The sequence below is a fragment of the Seriola aureovittata genome, chromosome 20 (genome assembly GCF_021018895.1).
Source record: "Seriola aureovittata isolate HTS-2021-v1 ecotype China chromosome 20, ASM2101889v1, whole genome shotgun sequence".
Classification (NCBI taxonomy): Eukaryota; Metazoa; Chordata; class Actinopteri; order Carangiformes; family Carangidae; genus Seriola; species Seriola aureovittata.
Genome location: NC_079383.1, coordinates 936,093 through 946,711, shown reverse-complemented (window position 1 = coordinate 946,711; position 10,619 = coordinate 936,093).

Here is a 10,619-nt window from a genome sequence, read left to right as displayed (position 1 = left end):
AAAAAGATAAAGTGACATGTTTTCACATATGTCCTGCAGTTTACTGTATTTGTGCCAAGCTGAAAAAGCTGCAGGATCTGGTCTTAGATTAGTGGGAGGATCTCCTGAGGAAGTATGAGCTGTTTTTGCAATAGTGACCGCACTGAGCAAATATAATGAAATTATAATAATAATAATAATAATAGCTTTGATTTTATTTATGTGACACATATCATACAAAATCATTGGAGAAGCAGTGGTTGTAAAACGGTAGATGATTTTTTGATCCATTAGGTCCAGTAACCTTTGTAAAGTCTACAACAGCTGTATGATATGAACAAACAAACTTCCATTTGTTTACTTTTTGCATCCTGTAGTTTTACATCTCACCACTAACCGTCAGTGGCTGAGAGTCAGCGAAGTGCTGGTGATGCTTGAGCTCTTGGTTTGGTGTCCAGGTGTATTTACGCCCTGATATATCGTGTCAAAGTGAAGCTGTACCTGAACACAGAGGACAAGTTGGGTCCTCGCCTACATTTACTATATGTACTATACTATACAACGACTTTAGGGAGATGGAAGTTGCTCTTAGTTTGAATCTAATCCTTCCTGCTGAATTTTATCTTCTCTGCTCTTTCCTAACTCTTCCACCGGCTGTGCTTTGCGTCTTCCTTCCTCTGAATCTCCTCTACAACCAGTTTCCTCCACCAGCTGCTGTTGCTTTGCTCTGCTCAGCATGCTGTAGCTGTCCATCAGCCCATACATCATATTCTTATCCACAGCCGTGTCCTCCAGCTCCTCCTGTGAGATCACGAGGCAGGCCCAGCTTAGACATGATATATGATCCATCCATCACTATCTGTCTGTTACAGTCTCACTTGGGTCAGTCCACCCAGGTTTTCAAAACCTGGGGGTCAGCGTGCTGTGGACCCCACTTATGTCCGGTCTTGCAGTTGGTGGGTCCACAGGGCAGCTGCTCCATGTAATTGCTTTGGACTGAGCCCTGCTGGGCATCATGGGTGTGAGCCTGGTCACTACACACTTTGTCAGCAAGGTTCCCTCCAAGGCCTGGGACCAGGACACGCTCCTGGTCCCCTATCCAGGTGAGATAGATTGATTCTGAAGTCCCCAGGATGCAGCCAGGATCAAACAGGTACAAAAACCCATGTGACATGTTGAGGTGGGAATTTTCAGAGAGGGATCTACAACAGTTAGGACAAGCACATGGTGTGTTAGAGGTATTGTAGTCCACATTCAGAGTTCAGGTGGTTGGACAGAGTCTTGGTGTGAGTGTGAGGAGGGTGGAGGACATCTTCACAGCTGGCTTCAGCTGTTTGTGTTGTACAGTCTGTTGACAGCGGGGGAGAGGTGCTCCGTCTGTCTCTGAGGAAGATTAATGAGAATGAATTGAAATGCTCAGATCGGTCCATTGAAGAAGCCACATATGGCTGTTATAGATGTAATAATAATGATATTTATTTATTGAGAACTTTTCAAAAACTATGTTACAAAAAGAGCAAAAGAAGAATTATTAAAATCACTATATTTCAATCAGAAGAAAAACAGATAAAACAGTTTGGTGTATAAAAACCAACACAGAGTCATTTGGAGAGATGAAACAACTGAAGGGAAAGTAAAACCGGGAAAAGCTCTTTGATAAAAGTCTGTTTCAAGAAGAGTCTTAAAGGAGGTCGCAGACCCAGCTGACCTGATGTCCTCGGGCAGATGGTTCCAGAACCTCGGGGCCCGACTGCAAACACTGTGTCCCCTTTAGTTTGTAGCCTCTGGAGCAGACGGCTCTACTGCAGTGAAGTCGTAGTCTGTTTGTGTGCAGTCTGTGTGATAACACTGTGCAAAACCACGACGTGATATGACTTAAACAAATATTGAAGTGTGCATATACACGTCCTATGTCTTCCTCCACCATCCTGCTAGCTACGCTCACAGTCACATGACCCCTGTGTCCATGCTGACGAGTCACATGATCACATGCTGAGTGTAAATACAGGTCTTCTCTAAGCGTCTGGAGGCTCATGTTCAGGCTGCAGCAGTGAGACAGGTGTAGCTGTATAATGTTATATGTATCTCATCAATACAGTTCAGCTTGTCTGGATCTTTATTGATACTCATATTGGTTCTTATTATTATTTTGAAATGAATAGCATTTTCAACAGGATTAGAATTTACTCCAAAAAATTAGTTTCTAGAGCAGCAACAATAATGTTCACAGCAGCAGAGTCACTGTATATAAACTCAATAATATCTCTACAGAAACTCAAGTAAAATATCAATAAATTAACTAATATTCCCTCTGCTGCAGGTAACACTGCTGGGGGGGCGGGGGGGGGTTCAGTCTACACACACAAAGTTTTCCTTTTAGATTGTTCATAACAGTTCACTATTAGCATTAGCTTAACGTTAGCGTACTGCGCTCGTGTAAAACAAACCGACGTGGATGAGAAGATGAAAATGTGTCTTTTCTTTTTGTTTCAATCTTGTGATGACACTCGCAGAGCTATGACTGCTTTCCTGTGTGTGTGTGTGTGTGTGTGTGTGTGTGTGTGTGTGTGTGTGTGTGATTTTGGTGGTGGGAGGGGAGTGTGTGCTCTGACTGATTCCCTTATGTTTACAAAAACACTACACAGCATATGCACATATGTCAGTGCTCAGAATGGCAAACACACACACACACACACACACACACACACACAAAGCAGTTCACACCTCACACCCTCGAGTCAAACGTGAGACCAGCTGTCCTCACAGGTTTTATTGAAGCTGTGTCTTCTTTTACATTTACAGTAGACCAGGATCTGTCACATGTATCATCTGATTTATCTATACAGGATGATTATACTATAAATACCATGATGAATATTAAATCCTTTCTGAAGGAGAGGATTCTCTCAGTGAGGTGAGATCACCTGTGTCTGTCTGGATCTTCTGCAGCTCAGCCAGTAAAATAAAACAGGATCACTCCTGATTGAGAGTCCATCCACTTCCTGGTGTTGGTGGCGAGACGTCAGACCACATAGAATATATAATCCCTCCAGTGTGTCCCAGCTGGATGTCCTACCTCCACAGGGAGGTGTCCGGGAGGGATCCCACTGAACTGCTGAGTTCCTTCTGGATATCAGAGCTCCTCCTGAACTCGTCCTTGTATCCACCATCAGGTCTGTCAGTGACGCAGCAGCCAGTGGACCAGTGGAGCTGGAACATGGGTCAACTAGTAACTAGATGAGGTTAAACAGTAGTTAAACAGTAGCACGGAGTCGGCACATACAGAGTAAGAGGTTAGGGGTCATATTGATTGGAGAACGTAAGACTGGAGCTGGTGTGTTCACAGTAATGGCTGGAGATGGTTGAGACATTAGGTGAGTCACGGATCAAATGACTGTGATGTGAATTCAGTGGTACAGAAAGTGATCACCAACACTGCAGCTCTGCAGACGCTTCAGCAGCTCATTCCTTTACTGTTTCACTTCAGTGTCACGTCCGTCACTAACCTGGTGTCTGCTGTCAATCTCTGCTAACTCCAGGCCAATGACCTTTGACCTCTCCCTGAGTTCACACAGCTGACGTTGTCTGTTTTTGGGCCTCATTCAGTTTATTATGTTTTTGGGTTGTCCATCCGCCTTATTCTCATGGACTTGATATCTCAGTAAGACCTTTTAGTAACACTGGGACTCAAGGGTGAACTGATTTTGTTGGTCAAAGGTCAAAGGTCATTGTGACCTCACAAAACATGTTTTTGGCCATAACTGACAAATCACTAATCATCCACTAATTATGACACAATTGAACTCAAATGTTTCTAAGGATAAAATGAAGTGATGACATTTTATATCCGAAAGGTCAAAGGTCAACTTCACTGTTGTTGGGTCTGAGCTCTACCTCATGAGCTGGACACCAGATATGTTGGATTTCACTTGTCTATCAATTTATTGGCTATCATAAATTAAGAAAAAAACTTAATCTGGAACTCTGATTAACCATTAGTTTACTAATTATAACCAGATTACCATATCAAGAGTAAGTTAAAGTTGAAGGATTAGAATTCTACTGAGTAGAGGTTGGCAATATTCACGCTTGTGCAACATTAAACACACCAGTAGTTATACTTAAAGACATTTATTTACAATGGAGCAGAGTAAAACACAATGTCTAATCTAGTATATACAGGTGTGTGTGTGTGTGTGTGTGTGTGTGTGTGTGTGTGTGTGTGTGTGTGTGTGTGTGTGTGTGTGTGTGTGGAGACACAGACAAAGGCAAGATGGCCGACTCAAAGTGATCACTGTGACCACATGACCTGAACAAAGAAGACTACACAAGATGGCGGTAAACAAAGAAACTACTAAAATGGCCGCTGAGACCACCTGGTGTGTGTGAGAGGGAAGGTGTGAGTTTCTTTGTTAGCCTAGCTCATGTAATCTAATGGTACCAGGTTAGAGGGAGGAGGTTAGCTTCATGCAGGTTCTAGGACTGAGACGTACGACTGTGTGTGAACATACGAGACCTGATTAACTGTGTGACTGACCACAACCTGAGCAAACATTACAACAACAAGACATCAATCAACAAGTACATTAACAAGTTAAGACTTCTGCTGCTTAGCTGTGCTGTGCTGTGCTGTGCTGTGCTGTGCTGGGAAAGGTTAGGCCCAGTCAGTTAACGTTACCCAGTCCTAGGAACAAGCAAAGAGGTCCTTTCCAGTGTTGTTGTAAAGTCCAGTGAGTTGGGAGGTTTCCTGGTGGAGTAAAGTCCTGTCTGGCTGTGTTGCTTTGCTGTTATCTCCCTTGTTCTCCTCACAGCTGTTCCATGCTAACTCTGCTACGACTCCTGTTGCTTGGAAAATCATCTGGCCTTGTGTCGTAGCTGCTGATTCTGAAGAGGATTTGGTTCACTCTCAGTTAATCCGAAGCAGGTCGCTGTTGTTGAGGAGAAGAGTGTTTGCAGGCTGCTGGTAGCAGGCCGGCGAGAGAGCTGGTTTCTCAGGTAGCAGAGCTGACCTGGGCTGGGGCCTTGTTGCCCTTTGAAGAGCTGAGAGGAGAAAGCAGGAGCTGCTCTCCAGAGCAAGCCAAGAGAGAGAAGAGAGAGAGAAGAGGGCCAGAGGACTGGTTTTGTTTGGTGACACCCTTGGGGGTCACATGTCACACGCTGACCCACACTGGCTGGCCAGTGGGGTCCGTGGGGGGAAGGGTCGTCCCCAGGTGTGAACGGTGAGGAACTGTGGAGTGTGAGTTCCTTTGTCCAGTGGAGCAAAGAAACATCTGGTCTCTTGAATGATGAGTCCCAACACTGTGACATCATAACGTACAGCTCGGGAAGGTTTGAGATTGTGACTGTATTTCCTGCACCCATCACTGATGAAGACTGGGCTTTCCTGTTTCCTGAATGAGCTCTGGCTCCTTGTTTTAACTACAATTCTCCATTTTTAAAACCTGAATGTTTTTAATCCAGCGTGTCGCTCCACATCTTATGACAAGAGAACAAAAGCTGTGGAGGGTTCTTGCGATTTCTGATCTTTAGTGGCTCCTCTTCACCTCGGCCCGCTCCCTCCGCTGTGGTTGAATCAGCCCACAGACGAGGGGAGACGCAGACTTCGTGTCCTTCACAAACATGAGTGATGAAAGAAGTAGAGGAGGTCAAATCCTGCTTTCATTTCTCTCAGACCCAAATTGATGACTTGAGAGACATGGAGGAGAAAGTTCATTTGGATCGCAGCTGCAGTCTGTGTCCTCTCAGTCAATCAACTCTGAAAGCAAAGACGTCATATCCACAATTGATTAGTTGGAAAATCAGTAATTATTAAATGTAATTATTGACGGTCTGACGGGACAAAGCTGGTGAGTCATGGTCAGACACTGAGCAAAAGGTCAGAGAGTTCTTGAATCGATCCAGAGTCTATAACAACCACACTGGAAACGTCAAACAGAAAAGTCGTAGTGAAAGTCTCAAGGTTCAAAGACGAAGAGCTCAAACCTGCCGAGGTGAGACCTCCCCTCAACAACGCTGACATCTGTGTAAATGAGGACTTTTCTGAGGAAGTAAGAAAACCACAGTTAAGGTCGAATCATTTAGAGATGTCTTTTGGCAGGTTGATACCAGGTACCGATGATTGATTCTGCATCCCATTTCATTTTATATATTTCCCTGTCGTACGGGTGGGTGGGTCGTATTTACATGTGATTACCTGAGTTGTCTGTGTGTTTGTCCAGAAGGTTTTAGGAATGACTGTGAAGGCCGTGTCAGGTAGAAGAGGAGGGGTGAAGGTGCAGCGGCTTTGTCTTGTTTCTGGTTTAAATTAAATGAATATGATAAATCAGTATTAATTTTTATCCCTGCAGATGGTTTGAGGTCTCATGTTCGTCTCAGTCAGATTCTGTTTCACTGCTGAAATCTGGGGACGCAGCGTCTCTGCTAGACTCAGCTGTTACAGCAGAGTTCACAAAGCAAACACATCAACCACCAGACTGAAAACCACCAAGTGTGAACCACTTACTCAGCAGATGAAGATGAATGTCACAGTTCTTACCACGTACTGTACCAACCACTTCTTACTGTAACCTGGGATCAGCCACGTATTCACAGTATTTACGGGAAAAAAAGCTTTGGCGAACACGCCTCCTCAGTACTGTGCACGTGGCGTGTTGGGACGCAGAGTGGGGGCTTGATGACAGCTCAGATTTGTTGATCTTTGACCCCAGCTGCACCGACCTTCGTGGGCACAGCCAGTCACAGTCGATCACTGAGACACTAACTCACCTACTTGTGTTTCTGAATTTCCCACAGTGTACAATGAGAAGCTGGACCAGGCAAAGACCAGCAGCTTCTCCAGTTTTGTTAAATGATATTATACATTTTACTGCAAAGTTTCTATTAAACCTCTTCAGGAGTTCAAACTGAACTCTGGTCCGTGGGAGCGAAGCTCTGATCCCATGAAGAGAAAAATAGACTCCGAGTTCATTTAATGTGAACTCTCACTCGTTCATCATTTAATTTAAAGGTTAAATATATGAGATTTTAAATAATAATACAGCAGCAAACTGTGATTTTGACAGTTAGATACCTATTAGATAGTGTTGTTTCAAACTCCCCGTCAGAGGGTTAAAGCTGCAGACGAACCTCCTCTGCAAAAGACGAGCGAGTAGATCTCAAACAGCTGCACGGAGCCACCTAATCCTCATACTGAGATTTATTTATTATTTAGAAACAGCAGCACAGAGCCAGCTGATGTATGATGTCACCACGATGTTGGTTCACAGGTACAGGTGATGGATTGTTGCTACAGGGACTATAGACAGTCACAGCTGTGCTTGTGATCTGAAAACTGCACTGATCCAACAGTGACAGCACCACTTCACAGATTCGCCTTATAAAGGAAGTATGAAGGTTTATAACTACTTTATTAATTAGCTTGTTAACACGTAACACACAAACCATTAATAAGCTGTTATTACACATTAGTTACTGAGCTTTCTCTGTTTTCTCCATCATCAGTATTTCTACCTGCTGCTTCATCACGTTTGTTCAGTTACTAAAAATGTATTAATGAGTCATTGTTATTTAAACCTGGTAAAATGAGCCTTATTATTATTAATACTAATAACTCATGAATAAATGATGATGTGTTTTACACTTTACAATAAAGCTCCTTTTACAGTTATAAATGGTAGTAACTCATTAGTAAGATTAATTAGTAGTCAGCATTAACTTCATCTTTTCAAATAGTGATCCTGCATCAACGTATGAAAACTGTTTATAAATCATAAATAAACAATTATAAAGTGTTAATAACCATTTATAAATCCTTTGTAATGAGGCTCATGCCTGAATCAGAATCACACACACACACAGCTTTATAAATATGATCTGCATGTCCCTGTCTCTGTGCAAACACAGTGTTACTTGGAGCTTCATGTGAAGGCCCATGATCAGCTGGAATGATCCAGATGTTGCAGTGTGTGAACAAACCTGCAGGAGCCTGAACTGAACTGTTCACACACCTGCTGAGGCACAAACAAATCTGACTAGATTTTTTTTTATTAGCCTCAAAAAAATGTCTGAACTCTCTTTTTCTGATGTGGAATATTTTCTGACATTTATTATATACAGCAACAAAATGTGTTGTGTATGTTTTGTGTTGTTTCTGCCACTGACTGTTTAAATTCCATCACACATAGCTGTTCAACAGTTAGCATGGTCCGGTTAGCAGAGACCGAACTTTTAAAACGAAATATCTAAATATAGAAACTTTTAATGAGGCGATCTGAAAGATTCATCTGAAGTACATCATGTGACAAAGTCGGATCGTTTTGTTTGTGATATCAGCTGAAACACACTGTGTTTGTGTCATAAATAAATATTGTTATTGTAGAATCTGTAGCTCATTGGTCCGTGGAAACAGGAGGTTTATGTTCAGACAGTTTGGGATATTAGTTTTAATGGTGGCAGGACGCCGGTCACGTTCACGTGTTCCCGGTTTTGTGTGCGAGCGGAGGAGCTGGAGAGGAGCTGAGAGATAAAAGAGGAGTGGAGGGTGGGATCGAGAGGAGAGGGCCGTCCGCTGAGAATCGGACTCCCCCATTCAATCTGTGCAATCTCCACGACAGCGAGAAATAGATTGCTTTTTAAATAGATTGCTTAGCTCCCTATCTTGGAGCCACTGATGTGGATACATTTCATAGCGGCCCTTGTTTAAATGAGTGCCGGCATATTGGATCGCTGAGCCACTTACCCTGCTGTTATTAAGGCTACAATACTGTTAGTATAGCCCTCATCCCCTATTTGGACTCTAAAAACAAATGGAAAAAGAGAGTGAAAGAGATGCATTATAGACACATTAGGGGAGCTGGGGACGGCATCCTTCAATGGATGAGAGAGATATAGTGTATAGTTATTAATTGCATGGTATTTTGTGTGTATAAGCTCCACAGAGTCCTTCATTAGAGTCAATATTACGCTAGAGGTGGAAAGAAGGGATGAGAGAGGGGAAAGAAAAAGAGAAACGGAGGGAAACGTCTGTGAGCTTTTGTCTCAGGACGAGAGGAAATGCAGCAAATTTCCAATTGATTAATACTGCAGACAGAGCTTGTTGGCGGAAACCACATTATGCTGCCGGTTGGTGGGTGGGTGGGTCGGGCAGGGGGAGGAGGGGGAGGAGGGGGAGGAGGAAGAGAGCCAGAATTGTTATCACGATTCAGTTAAAGCTTTAAGCTTCCTCTCCCTCAGTGACTGTCCTGGGCCTGAGCGTCACTGAGGATGAGGATGAGGGGCCTTCCTCACAGCTCAGGGCAGAGGAGGAAGAATCTGCCACGTCACCACGTCCAGTCTGTTCAACTAAGAACCAGCAGAAAGAAAAGAACTGGAGCTGAATGGAAATACAATAAATCCTGGAGTTCTTCTTGAATTATTTTGAGAACCTGGATTTTTATGAATTTTGTTTTTACTGTCAACAAATCCCATGAAAAGACCAAAAGCTCCGGCGTATGACTGTGTCAGTACCTCCTGACTTCCCTCGCCTGCAGGTCGCTGTACGACGCGTTTATTTAGACAGGTACATCTGAAAGGAATTATGTTTAGTCTGGATTATGTGACTGATCACCGAGCGTTTGATCGTCCGCACGGAGCTCATGAGGCTGTGCTGTTTCGGTTCAGTATGAAAAAGAAACTAAATCTGGTCTCTGAAGCGGTTGTTTAAAAAGCAGGACTCGTGCTCTGGTTGCAGTCTTCCACAGTGGAGCTGAGCCATGTGCAGAAACAATAATGTTATGTAATGTTAACTGAATGATTTCAGTGTGAAGGATCTTTTTTGCTTTAAATGTTGATGATGTGATTTCTGTCTCTGTCTTCACATGATTTTCAGGCCGGAGCGTCTCTGTCTGTTGTCGTCACACATTTCACATTCATTTAAAAGGTTGCAGCTCTTGACATTTGGATATTGTGATTTCCATAATAATTAATTGTTCAGCCCTGACTGACAGTGGAGGTTTGGCAGATACGTTAAGTTTGAATTATTTCTTTACATTTCTTCATAATGGAAAAAAAAATCCTAATCCATCACTTTTACCTCAAAACAATATAACAGCACGTAAGAATCCCCTCTGTTTGTTCTTATTATTGATGATGTGAATTTTTAAAAATGGCTCACTAATAGTTCAGTTCAGTAATTAAGCTGAACTGATTTAAGGTCAGCTGAAACCTCAGCAACAAACTCTTTTTATAGCTTGTATTTAGAAATAAAAAAACAGTTGTTCAGGTTTATAATTGTAAAAAAAAGCATCAGCTTCTGCTTCCAGTTTAAATGCACTTCTTTGGTTTAATATTAATGTCCCAGGATCAGATATATTTGCACATTTCACATGAAGATGTTTCATATTTCTTTACATCTCTCTTCATACGCGCTGCGCTGCACTTCACTCGTCTCAGTCCACAGAGAGAGCAAAGTAAAGATGATGCATAATTAATTGGTACAAAAGCCGAATATTTCCTGTGGCGTTTCTGCCAAATGAGCCTGAGTCCTATCCTTCCCATCATTACCGTCAATTTCCCTAATAGTGTGCTTAATAAGTAATGAGTGGCCTGAAAACAGCTCCAACCAATAGAGTCTTCAGCAGGATGTAAACCCCTCCCTCATCCTG